We start from the raw sequence: 16,883 nt of genomic DNA, 5'->3' as shown, positions 1-16,883 counted from the left end.
AATCTTTTCCACAAAAAAGGGGAGAAAACACTTTCCAACACATTCTATGAGGCTAATATCACGCCAATACCAAAATCAGATAAAGATATCATAACAGAAGAAAACTACAGACCAATATATCTTATGAGTATAGATTCAAAATTCCTCAGTGAAATACTAGCAAATAAAATCCAACAACATAAAGAAATATACATACTATTGTCAACTGGCATATATCCCAGGAATGCAAGATTGGTTTTACAACTGAAAAATCAGTTAACAGAATTAATATTAATAGAATGGAGGAAAACATAAGATCACCTCAAAAGATGTAGAAAAACACTGGACAGAATACAAACACTTTATTGATTAAAAAATACCCAAATACTAGGAATAGAAAGGAATTTCCTCAACATGAAAAAGTACATCTATGAAAAAACACAATGTATATCATACTAAACGGTGAAAAACTGAATGTTTACCTCCTAAGATCAGGAATAGTAAGATGTTCACTCTTGCTACTTCTATTTAACATTGGACTGGAGGTTCTACTAGGAAAATTAGGCAAGCAAAAGAAATAGATGTTATCCAGACTGTTAAGAAAAAGTAAAGCTCTCTCCACCTATATAAGATAGTATCCTGTATATAGGAAATCCTCAGGAATCTACCAAAAAAAAATGAGGTTTCTAGAAATAATAAACAAGTTAAGTAAGCAGTAGCATGCAAGCTCTATATACAAATATCAACTGTACTTCTATACACTGGCAATGAACATTCTAGAAATAAAATTAAGAAAACAATTCCATATGCAATAGCATTAAAAAATAAAATATTTAGGTATAAATTTAACCAAAGAAATGCAAAACTTGTAGACTGAAAATTATAAAATTGTGTTTAAATAAATTTTAGAAGACAAATAAATGGAAAGACATCCTGTGCACATGGATCAGGTCACTTTTAAACAAACTTCCTGGTTAGTCTGTCGTTGGATTGCACATTTTTATGCACTCTGACTAAATTTGGGGACAAGAGAAATAACCACAATTTGGGGTCTGAAGGTCCACTGGACCCACTGTAAGGTAGATGTGGGGTAGAATGCTATTCACATCACGAAAACCCTGCTCCAACTGTAAGCCCATGAAGCCATGGCAGAGCTTCTAGCGTTAGTGTCGGCTCAGGTTCCAAATTCAAGATGTCTGAAAAGGTCTGAGTGTTTTCCTTGTCTAGGAAGTAGATGCTTAGGTAACTAAGTAGAGCTCACTCTGGGGAGATTTGAGATTTGGGCGGAAGGTTTATCGTGCCTGCCTGTGGCAGAATTGCAGGGGACTTCCTCAGAAGAACTACTTTCCCTTCCCACTTATGTGCTCTCAGTTTGAGAATTGATTCCATTCTAGAAACTGAGTGAAAAATTGCCATTTTCCTTTCTAAGGCTGATATCAGCTTCTTGTTTACATGCCATCAATGTATTTTGGTTACACAAGTCAGTCAAGACCCTATTCTGAGGTCTATGTCACTCCTGGTAATACCACCATCTTGACGGATCCCTCTGGGTTAAAGCACCCTACCCCGGTTGCCACGCTTGCTGGACGTTCTATCAGTGACATCCATCTTGTTTTTGACAGTTAAGTGCTCCACGTTGCCTCTGCTGTTTTGGAAACTGATCTGCCTAATTGATACCAGGGAGCCCAGTTTTTAGCTGTAGCCAAAACCTAATATAAACTCCAGCCAACAGAGAAGAATGATGACTGAATTTAATCAAGAATGCAATACATTCTTTAGTGCCTTTATGCGCCGGTCAGCAAACTTTATGCAAAGAGATACATAGTAAATATTTTAGGGTTTGCAGGTCACATACAGTCAAATATTTTTTCTCTGCTTATTTTTTATGACCTTTTAGAAGTATAAAAATATTCTTAGCTCACAGACATACAAAAAGAGGCCACCTTCCAGGTTTGGTACAGGGCCATAATTTGCTGACCTCTACCTTAATGAGATGGGTGTATCCTCAAGAGAATACATCAGTGTATGGATTTTCTGGTCTCTCTATAAAACAGCATTTCTAACATTCAGACAACCCTCCTGATTTCTTCAATACCCTTCCAAGTAAGTTCTAGCATTCCCACTTCATTTACACAGGCATTACTGACTCCCAGTTTTAAGCAGTAATCACAGTAGTACAATAGGACAGATTGTAGGTATAACTTAACAGGATATTAAATACTAAGTGATGATAACCTGTTCCCATGGTAACAAACCATCCTTATATTATACTCCACACTCTGTTCATCACCGTCAAGGAAGACTCACCTGCGTTTGCCTTTTCCTGCTGGTGTTCATTATCCTGGCCCGTCCGTAATTTTATTTCATTGGCCAAACTATTTCCTTGAGTCAGGGACTAAATTTCCTTTGTGGGGGGAGGCGGTCTAAGCCTATTCTGTTATTGGCTTGGCACAAAAAGAAAAGGAGAGATTTGGGGAGTGAACAGTCGAGAGAAACCACCGTCCTCTAGTAAAGGGCCTTTCGGCCCAAAGCACTCAAGAAGATCTGTAGGTTCAAGGTTATCAGGCACACCCACCCAAATATTCTCATCCCATCCCTCAGCGAACCAGTCTTCTCCTTAAGGCCCCAAATTTAGCATAGAAGACTGTACATTCAATTTCCTTTGTTGGCTTAACCTCATTTACAATGAAATTCTGGGCCTGAGTTTCTGCAAAATCTGCCCTCCAGATATAGAAGATGGTGATTTCTTTAAATGCTACTGTGGAGGCTTTGTGACTTCTACAGCACGTTCCGATTTAAGAGTTCGATGACCTGAGTCTGTCATTTCCTTGCTTTAAGGCTTCCAAGGCATTTAACAAAGCCAGCTATCTTTACCATTTCAATTATAAAAATACGTCAATTTCTAGAACTACTGAAAAAGCCAAAGCTTTTATTTTCACCTGTACGTTATCGCAAACCACTTCAGATGATTAGTTTAATTTGTGTGGTGCTGCAGCAGCCTGAGGGTTACCAGTACTACACTGATGATTAACAGTGGGGTTGTTGCCACCTTGGTGTGTGTAAGTCATCCATTTCTATACCATCTTGAGGCCCTGCTTTCTAGGGCCACTTCCAGTCCCAAATATTTTAAAGTGTATCCTCAACGAAGCAGAGCTAAAGACATGGATTTGGATGCCGTTGAGATTTCCAAGAAATAAGAGATGAGAGAGTGAAAAAGGAAAAGTCACTAAAAGGGATAATTATTGAGTTGCTGCAATGGGCAAAAAGGACTCAGGCATTTTAAGGAGCAGACCAGGTGCCCACGATTTGTCCATCTGAGGCCCGGAAGATGGGGGTGCACAGCCATCCACTCTTGTCTCCTGAGCGGACGGCTTGCCAAGGGGCTGTTAGCACCTTGCTTGTTTGAGGACTGAGTGGCTCCGGTAGTTTAGAGAAGGCCCTGAAACAGAAAGCAGAAACACGTGCCGTGTAGGCTGGGATGTGGCACAGAAAGCCTGACTAGAAGCCTTCACTGCAATTATGGCTAATTTGAGAGGAAGGCTGAGAGCAAGTGAGGCAGCTACAGAAAGTCCCACCATTGTGCTCCTATAATTAATATGAGCAGAAAGCTACTGAACGAATAAAGAATAAACTAAGGACCTGTACTGTTTTAGCACTGGTCATCTTCCTGGTAGTGATCAAGGAACAAGAAGGACAGCTGGCTGCTGGGGTTTTGGTGATTAAATCACAGGGTTATTTGTTCATTTTTTCCACTCTTTTATTCATCTAAATATCACATTTGTTTTTGAATGCCTGCTAATAACCCATACTGATTGACGAGAATTCAGGGATGAATTTTCGGACTTATTTTATTTATTTATTTATTTTTTAAATTAATTTTTATTGGAGTATAGTTGAGTTACAATCTTGTATTACTTTCTGCTGTACAGCAAAGTGAATGAGTTATACATATACATATATCCACTCTATTTTTTTAAAACATCTTTATTGGAGTATAATTACTTTACGATGGTGTGTTAGTTTCTGCTTTATAAAAAAGCGAGTCATCTATACATATACATATATCCCCATATCTCCTCCCTCTTGCATCTCCCTCCCACCCTCCCTATCCCACCTTCTAGGTGGTCACAAAGCACCAAGCTGATCTCCCTGTGCTATGCGGCTGCTTCCCACTAGCTATCTGTTTTACGTTTGGTCGTGTATATATGTCCATGCCACTCTCTCACTTTGTCCCAGCTTACCCTTCCCCCTCCCCGTGTCCTCAAGTCCATTCTCTAGTAGGTCTGCATCTTTATTCCTGTTCAGACTTATTTTAACGTCTAACATAGATATAGATATTAGATATATTTAGACATATTTTATCTATCTATCTATCTAATCTCCCTCATACTGAAAAAAATATCATTTCTTTTAGGTACATTTTATAACATGTCACAAAACACTCAGCCTACATAACTAAAATTCCCTAGAGGCTCTGAAAATTCTCAGAAATGTAATGAGGAGACAATAAACTTCCAAAAGGTCAATGAAATTCAAGAAAAAATTTCTTTAAACGTAAAGTAGATAAAAGACCACCTTTACCTTCTGTTCTATGGATGATAGGATAAAGCTCAATGCTATGAGTAATATGGACGTATTTCTAAGACGGTGAAAGGCCATTTCAATAGGGAAAGTAGTCAATAAGGTTTATATCATGTGCAAAGGGTAAATCTACATGAGTGCTTTCAGGGCAGATGAGCAAGAAAAAGTTGACAGTTATTATGTCTCCAGATTTTATTTCAAAATAGTGTACACATTCCTCAAAGGATTATTACTTGGTCTTTCATTTAAGCACATATATATGCCTGAAACAAGTTTCAGTAAACTGTTAGTACTGTATTTCCAAATTCAAAACTGTTTTTTTCACTCAAAATAGCTATGTATTTTTCAACAACTGCCATTTTTCTATTTCACTGTCATTCTTTACCTCCTACTTCATGAAGAGAACGCCTGATGGTCATTGACACTAAATCAGAAACAGTCTTAAAATACCAATAATCACTCTCATTTGTAGAGGACCACAAATATAAAGTGATAGTGAAAATAACTGTGGAGAAAGTAGTTTGAAATTTTGTCAGATATCCTTCAAAACAAATCATCTGAGGATAAAAATAAAAAATGGATCCTTATTAAAGAAAGGATGCTTTTGCAGAGAAAGTAAAAGATTCTAAATTCTTAATTCTGGAAAAGTGGCAAAGTCTTAGCTCATAGGGTTATTCTACAAGCCTAACTGGTGGGACTACACAGAATTGGTATATATACATTTGTTTTTGCACATCCAAATAAGTTTTTCTTGCTTGCAATTAATCATGGATATGTGTTGAACCTCATTAATAATCAGGAAATAAAGACCAAATTTACAGTACCATTCTACTGCAACCCACGTGGATAGATAAAAATTGTAAATAGTGAAAATGACAAGTGCTGCCAAAAATGTGGAAAAGCTGGAACTCTCATCTAATGCTGTGAGAACGAAAATTAGTTAGTTTCAAAAACTAACATGTCTGCTAAATTTCAAATATGTGTGTATCCTGTAACAATCCCAGAAATATACTCACCTAAACTCACATAAACATGCTTCAGAATTTATATTTAAGAATGTTCCTAGAAGCAGTTTTGGTGGGTGAAACAGTTGAAGGAATATATAGATGTTGTTATATCTCACACCTGAATAATTTATTGCAACTAAAATGAATGAACTACTATGTTAGCTATAACATGGAGAAATCTCACAAGTATAATATTAAGTAAAAGATGCCAGATACAAAAGAATGCATTTTGCAAGCTTCCATTTAGGTAAAGTTTAAAAACAAGCAAAATGTTACTGGGGCGGGAAGGGCCATATAGGGGTGGGAGATGGGGAGGTATAAACTATTGGGTGTAAGTCTACAAGGATGTACTGCGCAACACAGGGACTATAGCCAACATTTTGTAATAACTGTAAATGGAGTGTAACCTTTAAAACTTGTATAAAAAATTAAAAATTTAAAAAACCAAGCAAAATGGACCTATGTTAATACAGGTTATGATAGTGGTTCTTTGGGGGAGGTGTTATCGATTGGGAGGGAAATTAAGGAGGCATCTGGAGTGCTGGTACAATTTCACTTTCTGATCTGGGCTGTAGTTGCACCACTGTGATCACTTTGTAATAATTCATCAAGTTACACACTTCTTGTTTGCAGACTTTTCTGTTTGTATAGTTCCAAAAAAGTTCATTATAAAAAGCTTTTTCAGAGTGAAGTCAGAAAGAGAAAAACAAATATCGTATACTAATGCATATATGGGGAACCTAGAAAAATGGTACAGATGAACCGGTCTGCAGGGCAGAAATAGAGGCACAGATGAGAGAACAAATGTATGGGCACCAAGGAGGGAGAGCGTGGGGAGAGGGGGTGTTGGTGGGATGAGTTGGGAGATTGGGATTGACATGTATACGCTAATATGTGTAAAATGGATAACTAATAAGAACCTGCTGTATAAAAAAAATAATTAAATAAAATTCAAAAAAATCTTTTTCTTTCATTCAGTTAATATCTCCTGAGCACACATTATATCCAAAGAACTGCGCTCAGTAGCGGGTCTAGAAGTGGTGAGAGATACAAAAATCAATCATGTGCTCAACACCATGTATTCAGACTTGGCTATTTACAAGGTACCATTCTAAGAACTGAGCAAACAAAAATCTCTGTTCTGATTTCTCCTCTAAAGAATTTTCATTTCTTGTGGAGGAGATACACGCTACACATCACAATATTTATGATTATAATAAATGCCATGTTGGAGAAGTATATGGTCCTACTTAATATATACCAAGAGACCAACCCACATCTAGTGAATCAGGGGAAGGTGTTTTCAAAGGAAGGAAATTATAGCTGAATTCTGAGGATAAAAGAGAACCAACCAACTGAAGACAGAAAGAAAACTGATGAACAGTAATAAGCATGCACATGTGAGGACTTCACAGATGGCCCTTCTGAGAACAATCCGTGTGTGAATTGAATTGGGCAACAGGGTCCTGAAGAGGCCCAGAGAGCCTGGAGACCACACTGAACATTTTATTGTTTCTCCAAAGAGTGATGGAAAGCCTTTAACAAACATGATCCAGTAGGTAGAGTATCAAATTTACATTTTAATACATCACCTCTACTACAGAAATGCTAATGGATTAGAGCAAGGGTTTGCAAACACTTTTTGCGAAGGGCAAGATAATACATCTGTTAGGACGTTTCTGGGCCACAAGGTCTCTCTCATAACTACCTATAGCTCTGCTTTTGAAGTAGGAAAGCCGTCCTAGTGAATCTATAAATAAATGCATGTGGCCATAGTCCAGTTAAATTTTATTTGTAATAATAGGTGGGTGGGATTTCAGGCTGTAGTTTGACAAACTCTGGATTAGAGGAAGAGAGAAGTACATGGGAATATTTATGAAGCTAATGTGGTGGTCTAGTTAAGAAAGAAAGGTAACTTGGTCTGAGGTATTAGTGGTTGATAAGAGAAAGAGGGAAATGCAACCCATGTACTGGCTGTGCTTCCTAGCCCGCCCACCCCTGACCAGTTCATAAAAGATGTATCACATCCTTATTTTACTATCTGTGAAAATTCCAACACACTCCCCAAGATTTGGACAATTTGGAGGCGATCACATTAATGTGGTTATTTTTGGCTCTGAGGTCCTACCTGCAAGCAATTTATTTCAGTGTATGGATCATCACACCTTGCTGATCAATGAGGTATTTTTTTCTAGAGTAACTAAAGTTCAAGTCATCCCCATTCAGTAATTTTTCATCATCGTGTCTGCTTACAAATGATTTTTGAATGTGCAAACATCACTGAAATTTGTGGAAAAAGAGGTGGTGTTTATTATAGGAACTCTAAAATTACTATGCATAATTTTCTTAATGTATCTACATCCACAGTGTCCTAGGCACAGCACCCACCTCCCTTAAAATTCTTTAGTACATGAACAAGCCCTTAAAATAATATTAGTTAACTTTAATTGCATGTGTTATGTAAACCTGGATTTTCCATGATCCATCTAAACTTAACTGGGATTGTAGGCAAGTGGCAAGTTTTAGCTCAATTTTCTCCTCTGTGCCTACTTTCTGTGTATTGTTCAAGAATTTCTGTTTATATTTTCGGTTTTCTTCTTTTTTTTGTTATTTTGTTTATTTCTTTGGTTTTAAGTCAAGATTAAGAAAGCCACATGTTAAACAGATACAAACTACTATATATAAAGTAAACAACAGGTCCTACTGTATAGCAGAGGGAACTATATTCAGTATCTTGTAATAACCTATAATGGAAAACAATCTGAAAAAGAATAAATATATATATGTATAACTGAATCACTTTGCTGTACACCTGAAACTAACAAAACACTGTAAATCAACTATATTTCAACAAAATAAAGCAATAAAGCAAGGAAGGAAGGAAGCAAGCAAGCAAGCAAACCATGTGTTAGATATTTTGGCCTACTGAAAGTTATCTCTCTAAGATTAGGAACAAGACAAAGATGCCCACTCTTTGCACTCTTATTCAATGTAATATTGGAAGTTTTAGCCAGAGCAATTAGGTAAGAAAAAGACTTAAAAGGCATCCAAATTAGAAAAGGAGAAGTAATACTGTCACTGTTTACAGATGATATGATTAAATATAGAAAACCCTAAAGACACCACCAAAAAAAAAAACTATTAAAATAATAAATGAATACAGTAAAGTTGCAGGATACAAAATCAACACACAAAAATCTGTTGCATTTCTATACATTAACAATAAGCTAGCAAAAAAAGAAATTAAGAAAACAATCCCATTTACAATCGCCAAAAAAACACCAAAAACCCAGAATAAAATACCTAGGAATAAATTTAACCATGGAGGTGAAACACTTGTACACTTAAAACTATGTCACTTTTGAAAAAAACTGAAGAAAACATAATAAATGGAAAGATAATTCGTGTTCATGAATTGGAAGGGTTAACATTGTTAAAAAGCCCTCATGGCTGCATGGCCTGCTCACTTGGTGAAAAATCATTTATGCCCTTATGAATTAATAACTAAAGTCTACAAATAAGGATGTTACCTCTAATACTAAACTCTGCCTTGCTGCACACAGACATGGCAAAATATCGCAAGAGACTCATGCACTGGACCCAGTTTTATCCTTTCTTATTACCGTTCTTAGGTCAGAATATAATTATTCCAATGCCATTCTTAGATTATCCCAAACTGTACTCACTGCCCTCTATCTTACCAACTGCTGGACTGTGCCATTCATTTTCAAACCCTCATGTAATTATAGCTAAAGAAATTTCCATTTGGAAATGACTTACACGAACAAATAACCTTAAACAAATCAATCTATGACTTTGTAGTGTCCCTCACTCTCAGAAAAAGAACAGATAAATATATTTTATCAGCATAATATATTGATTGTATTCTATTAATGAAAATATTATATTTTTATTATTAATCAAAATTAATTCTAATTTTGAAATCAACACCTTTCATGAGGTAATGGGCCAATACTTACTACCTGGAAAAGAGTAACAGAAATTCAAATATGTAACCCAGGTAATGTAAGGCATTGCTTCTGACCTGGTGTCATGAAAATTTCCATTAACAATTTCTTCTGGATCCCCATGCACCTCTACCTGATACTATTTTCTTTGTGACCAGGCTCTGGTCCTGTTTGCCTTAGACCAACACCTTAGCACTTAAGGAACAGTATTCTGAGACTTGTCTGTACGTAGAAGCCGTATGTTTTTTGATTGGTGAATTCAATCCATTTACACTTAGGGTCATTATTTATCGCAATATTCTATGACTTTAAGTTTGGTTTCTGGAGAGTTGTCATTATCATTTTGTGGTTTAGTGTTAGCGTGGTTCTTCATCTGTTCACGGTGCCCGAGCAATTGCTTGTCCGCAGGTGCATTTGAAATAGCTAAGACCTTTCTGCTCGATTTTCATTCGTTAGAAATTAGAGGCCTTTCTGTTATTTTCCAGTGGGTGGCGCTAGAGCACAAGCTTTTGGTTTCTCTTGCCTGACCTGCGTCCGATTTTACTGGAGCACTGGCACTTCCCACCCTCCACTGCCTCGGTCAGAAGCGTCACCCTGCACCCCGCTATTGCTTCTTTGCTTTTGGGGTCACTGGTGCCTTGCTGTCGCCAGGGTCATTGGCACTGCCTCCCGCAGCTCCAAGATGGTGGGCTCTTCTGCAGCGTCTGGGATCCTCTGCGTCCCAGGCTCCAAAACACAGGGGAAGGAGGGGAGGGGAGAAGGGAGCCGGGTTTGCTTGGGCGCCTCTGCTATGCCCAGTGCTGTAAAGTCTGTGGACTCCGTTGATGCAGCTGGGGGACAGGGGGCCGGAGTCATAGGCACCGCCATGCTGAGGGGACAGGGTCGCAGGCCCCAGTGCTTCCATTGCCCGATCCCCAGGGCTTCAGGTGCTGCCGTGATCAGGGGGCCAGGCTCAAGAGTGTCACCTCCCCGGCTGACCCCAGGATCTCTGGGGCTGGGGCTCAGCTGCCCCAGCCGGAGGCTGGGGGTCACAGGCACTGCCTCCACTGTGCCCCTGGCCCCATCTCCCCGATGGGGTCCAGCCCACCCTCCTTAGACACACAGGTGTGTGGGACTCTCCAGCGTCCCGGTATGCTGGCAGAGGCACCTTTGTTGCCTTGTGGTCGTTTGACTGGTTGTACACTGAAGGGAAGAGACAAAGAAAGCACCTCACTCCGTCGTGCTACTGATGTTACTCAGGGCCGTAGGTTTTATAAAAGGAAATTCTTTAATCCATCTGAAAACTGACATGCCATAAATAGAAGCATACAAACCCTTCAAAGGATGGAAGGCAGACAGTCTCTCTCTGAAGGTGTCCAGAGTATCCTTGAGGCTTTGGTTTCTGACAATGTCTCAGTTTTACAGTTTTTCAAGAACTATCTTTTTGACAGGTGACACATACCCCAAAATAACCTCACTGTCTTTTTAAAGTTCCCCCACCAAAGTCAAATTAAGAGAGCAACCAATTTGTACCATAATAGGCAGTTTCATGGAGAAATTTAGCTAATATCCATTTGAAATCCTGTGGTGTCACTGCATTAGCTTGTTAGGGCTGCCTGTAACATAGTTCCACAATCTGAGTGCCTTAAACAACAGAAACTGATTATCTGACAGTTCTGCAGAGTGGAAGTCTGAGATCGAGTTTCGGGCAGGGTTAATTCCTTCTGAGGCTTCGAGGGAAGGACTGTTCCAGGCCTCTCTCCTTGGCTGTAGACGGTAAACATCTACCTTTGTCTCTTCAAATAGTGTTGTGTGTATGCGTCCAAATTTCCTCTTCTTATAAGGACGACAGTCATACTGAATCAGGGCCAATGACATCATTTTAACTTGATTACCTCTGTCAAGACCCATCTCTAAATAAAGTTCTATCTCTAAATAAGAATATGTTAGGGGTGGTGGGTTGATAAGCACTTCAATCTATGAATTTGGGAGGGACAAACACCAAGCATCTGACTTGGTGATATTAGAGATTAACTGAGTGAGGATAACAGCCAGATATTTTCCATTCTTCCTTTTCCTGAATCAGGAGCTAAATATTGAGATATTTTAATGTCTTTTTCAAATCCCTTTGTAGATTTATCCTTTCGGATTTTAGGTTGGATCATAGCCTCGTTTAAGGTTGAAATTTGGCATAATTATCTGCTCAAGCATTTCCTTAGCTTCTATAGTATCTCTTTCTTCACGAGACTCAACCTCATTAAGTTCTAGCAGCTGTGATGATTTAACCTCAGGTAAAAGCATTAAGTTCTAACAGCTGTGATGATTTAACCTCAGGTGACTACTTTGTAAGAACCATTATCAAAAACATTGCCTATGATAGCTTCATACTTGACTTAGCTGCAAAGCTTATCTTCGTTGTCTTAGTAAAATAGCCCTTTCTGAAAAATACTGATATTGATAGATACTACTGAGAATTAAAAAGATAACAATTTTTTGATAGCTATTGAGTCAATTTTTTTTTTTAATACTAAGGGGCTGAAAGCGTTATGAGGGTTAGTGGAGTGTATAACATATCCCTTTGGCTCTAAGACCTTCAACGATATGTTTGAAGTTTTTCTTTTCTTCTGGCTTCAAGAGATATTGAGAAAGTCTGGGTAAAGATTTGGTAGGCTCTATCTCAACCTTAATAGGTTCTGTTCCAACATTTTTTTTCTACATTAGTAAAATATTTAACTATAGAATGTCCGATATAGGGCCAATCTTTATGTAGGGTACTTATCAAATATAATGGAGAAGGAAACCATATATATATATATATATGGCAAACAAAACTTGATTATGAAGGGAGAAGGTCTCTGGAACCTCAAAAAAACAGTCCATCTGGTGTGCACTTAATTTTACAATTTTCATTCGTAAAGTAAGTTCCTATGTATTAGTTTGCTATTTCTTCTGTAACAAACTTAGTAGCATAAAACGACTCAAACTTCTTACAGTTCTAGAGCTTAGAAGTCTGACAGTGGTCTCACCAAGCTAAAAATTCAAGGCTAGAAATCAGCAGGGTGGCATTCTGTTCTGAGGCTCCAATGGAGAAGGTTTCCTTACCTTTTCCAGCTTGTAGAGGCTGCCCACGTTCCCTGGCAACTGGTCCCCTTCCGCCATCTTCAAAGTAAGCAACGCTGCATCTCCCTCCTTAGCTGTGTCTCGCTTTGAATTTCTTCTGATGCCCTCTCTTACTTTTAAGGAGGCTTGTAAATAAATTGGGTCCACCTGGATAATGCAGGCTAATCTCTGTATTTTAAGATCAGCTGGTACGTGGCCTTAATTCTCTGTGCAACCTTAATTACCCTTTTATTAGGACATGGACATCCTTGGGGGGCATTATTCTGCCCACCATACCCTAATAAATTTACTAAGGTGGTATTAGAGGGACGTGTTTAGTGAAGGGTCCAAAGTTTGTATTTAAGGGCTGGGAGATAGTGAAACTGTGGATTATTGGAATAGTTACTACCTGTGTTGCATGTTTACTCTGAGGAAAAAGCTGAGCAAAATTGGGAGGAGTTAATTAGTGTAGAAAGTGTAGCATCTACCAGGCTGTGCGCTTCCCCTTACAACAAACAACATGTTTACCCAGCAAATGCAAAATGGAAGCAAACAAGAGAACCAAAGGGGATGAAAAGAAATGGCCTGATTCCTACAAGGGTGCCCCAAAAAAACCAAAAAACAAAATCCAGAAATAAAACTGAGAATCAATAACTGAGGAGCTGAATGCAAAGAGCAGCAGCTGCTGATGTGCCACTTTGGGATGAACTCGTCAAGCCATGAGTCCAGGCACGAGGGGCCTCCATGGGTCCCACACCAGGTTGAAGGCTGAAGTCAGCAGCAAAGAGAAGGGAAAACCTCGTCTTGGAGCCTCTGGGAAAATGCGGACAAAGACCTTCTGAATGAGAGCAAATTAAGCCAGTTGAGAGTTTGCTACAGCAAGAGTCAGCCACCATAATGGACTCAAAGGCAGGCAGAAGAGTCAGAAAGCCTTACAGTGAGCAAAAGGGAGTCATCAGATGAGCTTTGAGTGGAGGTTGCTGGAGGTGAAGATGGAAATGGACTCATTTAAAAGGGGCATCATAGCATGTGATTGGTTTGGGAGGCATGTTTGCATATTTGGCTGCTTCTGGTTGCTTCTTTTAAGTGGGGGTAAATACTAGGGAGACTGGCAGTTCTTTACTAAACTTAACTGTTCTAGAAATACCACTACAATTGCAAAACCTAATAATTCAGAGTTCACAAAATTATGGTCACTATCCAAGACTCACTTATCTTTGGCCCTTGACAAACAGACCCACTAAATGGGGATGTAAAAGGAATCAATATCCATTCACCTTTCACACCTTTTACGTGACACTACTTTCTCCAATTCCTCCAGAAACCAGGTCTTGCTGAGGTCAGAGCTGTTCCAGTTCTTTCCACTGGCCCTTCCTATCATTCTGATATCCTTTATTCTGACTGAAGTCAGAAAACCCATTTGTATTACAGAATCTCTTTCAATCCTCTTAAGCCTACAGAGGATAACTATCAGAAATCTCTTCAAAGACCATCTCTTACCATTGCATTTAAAAAATCTAATAGAGTATCTACCAAATCTTCTAAATGTAGTTAGTGGATGGGTGAGCAAGTTTCAGCGAATAGGCCCATTCCAGTATTTCTATCTCCCTGATTCTCTTTATTTTTTCCTTCAAAGAAAAAAAAGCAAAAAACAGGAAAGTCTTTCAATATAACCGTGTTGATTATACGTATTGAGTCAAGAGTTTAATTAGCCACACTACTAGATCATAATGCCACCCCCAAAAGATTGAGCACCACATGGTAAATCTTTAATTCTGAGTGGATGTCCACTTGTCAATAAATTCATCTGGCTCAAGCCTTAAATTGCACATGTAAATATACTCCCCAGTATATAATGATATTGATATTATCTTAAAACTCCTTGAGTATAGAGGGTATCTCTCTTTAAAGAAGACCTTGCACAACTCTGTCTAGACTCTTTTAGCATCTACATTTCATTAGGGGCCTGAAAAAAGAAGATGGTACGCGTTGGGGATGGGACCTGAGGAGAAATGGTCCCAGCTTATGAAGCAGGTGCCCCAAGTGTCATGACTGATAGGCTTTTGTGCAGATGATGGGTGATTCAGACTAGAGAGGGAGTGACAGGGCTGTCTCTGCCAGTGAAAGAATTTGAGGGAAATCTGGAGGATCCAATTCTACACATTTCTATCTGCTCAAATGCCCCGACCCCGTATCTCTGACACTCACTCCCTTCCTGCCAATACACTTACTGTAGCATAAGTGGCTTTCATGGGATTTTGCCAGTTAATCATCATGCCCTAGGCTTGGTCTCCAGCCCCAGATGACCTCTGATTACAAAGTTGTCATTGGTCCTTTGTGTTAACATTTACTCTTAATTGTGTATTTATAGATATTAATTCTTCTCTTTCCCTAATAATTGTCTCTAGGGCTACAGTAAGAAGCAAAGTGATTACATAATGTTTATCACCACTGTTGCTGCCATGGCAACTGTTCCAGAGCAGTACACCCTATGCTAAGACCTGTAATAACTTCAGAAAACTTGATGCCGCCTGCGTTTATGGATTAGCCATATCCCCTCAGCAAACAGGCTATCCTTGTGCTTCTCTAATACATGAACAACCCAACTGGGTAACCCTATTTTGGTGGTTTGTTTTGGATGGGCACATGGATACCAATTAAAGTATCAATAAGAGTCCGAGCAGGAACAGTGATAGTCTCACATTAGGATAATCACAGGTGGATTTATTAAAGGAACTTAGCAAATGTGTGGGAAGGGTTTAGGTAAAACACAAACTAAAGTTTCACCTCCTAGGACCTGTAAAGCAGAGTTCTTCCTGTCCTTACACCTGAAAGCATGAAGGGGATGACCAGCTCTTGAAATGCAGGAGAGAGATGCTTGGAGAAAGCTGGGAGATGGATAGCTAGGATGGATGGAGGTGCACACAGTCAGCAGATGCAATGGGCCAGAGGCAGCTGCACAGAGAGCAACTGTGGAAAAAAAAAGGGAATGATGTTCTCCTTCTTCATCAGGGCTTCTTATTGTCAAGTGGAAACTAAGAGGAAGAATGAAAGCCAGCCCACTGAGGTAGCCTGTACAAGTCAAATTTCTGGCTCACAGAACAGGCTGGAGAAAGGTGGAAATGGATCTAAAAGGGCAGTTGGAAGACACCCTGAAGAAAGTATTTATGCTCACATTATAGGTAGAATTTCTGGAAACTCCAAACAATATTTCCATTATATTAAGCAATACTCATTTACACGACCACACTTAGCTTCAAATGCGACTACTGATTATATATTGTTTTAGCTAGGTGGCAATGTGACCCCTGGAAGACTCCATCCTTTTCTCCATCTGACTCTGGTCAGGCTTATGGGACTAGGGTGGAGGATGTAGTCAGCATGGGGAGGAAGCCTGGGCTGGACCAGAGTGGGTGGTCAGGGCACGGGAGGTGGATGGGTGCTGCGGGGCTCAAGTGAACAGACTGAGAGGGAAGTTAGGCTTAGGAGGCTGGCAGGTCTGATAGGATCCAGGCTGCAGAGGAGTTTGGGGTGATGAGGCAGAGGTATTTGGCACCAGGGGGTATGGAGCTGAGAGGTTGCTGGGACTTTGTGGGCAGCTTGTGTTGTTAGGAGTTTGGTTACCTAAGGAGGTGCGCGCGTTTACGTACATATAGTGAGGGTAAGGAAATGGAAGTTTCCCACGGCCACAGAAGGGGGAAGGCTAGAATGAACTCTCGAGTTTGATTGGAATTGGAGGCATTTGTGTAAACTCATAGTCATAAGTAGCTAGACAAGTAGGTAAGTGGAGAGATATATAGATATAGATATAAATATGGATGAGGTGAAGATTTATACACATATTCACATGTAAATGTAAGGGAGTCTGGAAAGTGTGTACTTGCTTTCTCAACTTTATAGCAGAGGAAAAAAAGAAAGCTGGAATTGTTTGAAGGCAGGTGGAGCAAGAAGAACTATGTCTGCCGTAATTCAATCTAAACTGCGAGACTTCTCTTTGGAGAGAGTTTGGTACACTCTTACTGAGGAAGGAAAACATATAGGCTATATAATCCACGACACATTTTTTAAAAATGAAGCCCAAGATATCTGGAGAAAACCATGATTCGAAAAGATACATGCACCGCCATGTTCACTGCAGCACTGTTTACAATAGCCAAGACATGGACACAACCTAAGTGTCCATCGACAGAGGAATGGATAAAGAAGATGTGGTACATATACACAATGGAATATTACTCAGCCATAAAAAAGAATGAAATAATGCTATTTG

This window comes from Mesoplodon bidens (genome assembly GCF_964165515.1).
Source record: "Mesoplodon bidens genome assembly, chromosome: 6".
Lineage (NCBI taxonomy): Eukaryota > Metazoa > Chordata > Mammalia > Artiodactyla > Ziphiidae > Mesoplodon > Mesoplodon bidens.
Note: the sequence above shows the minus strand (reverse complement) of the source record.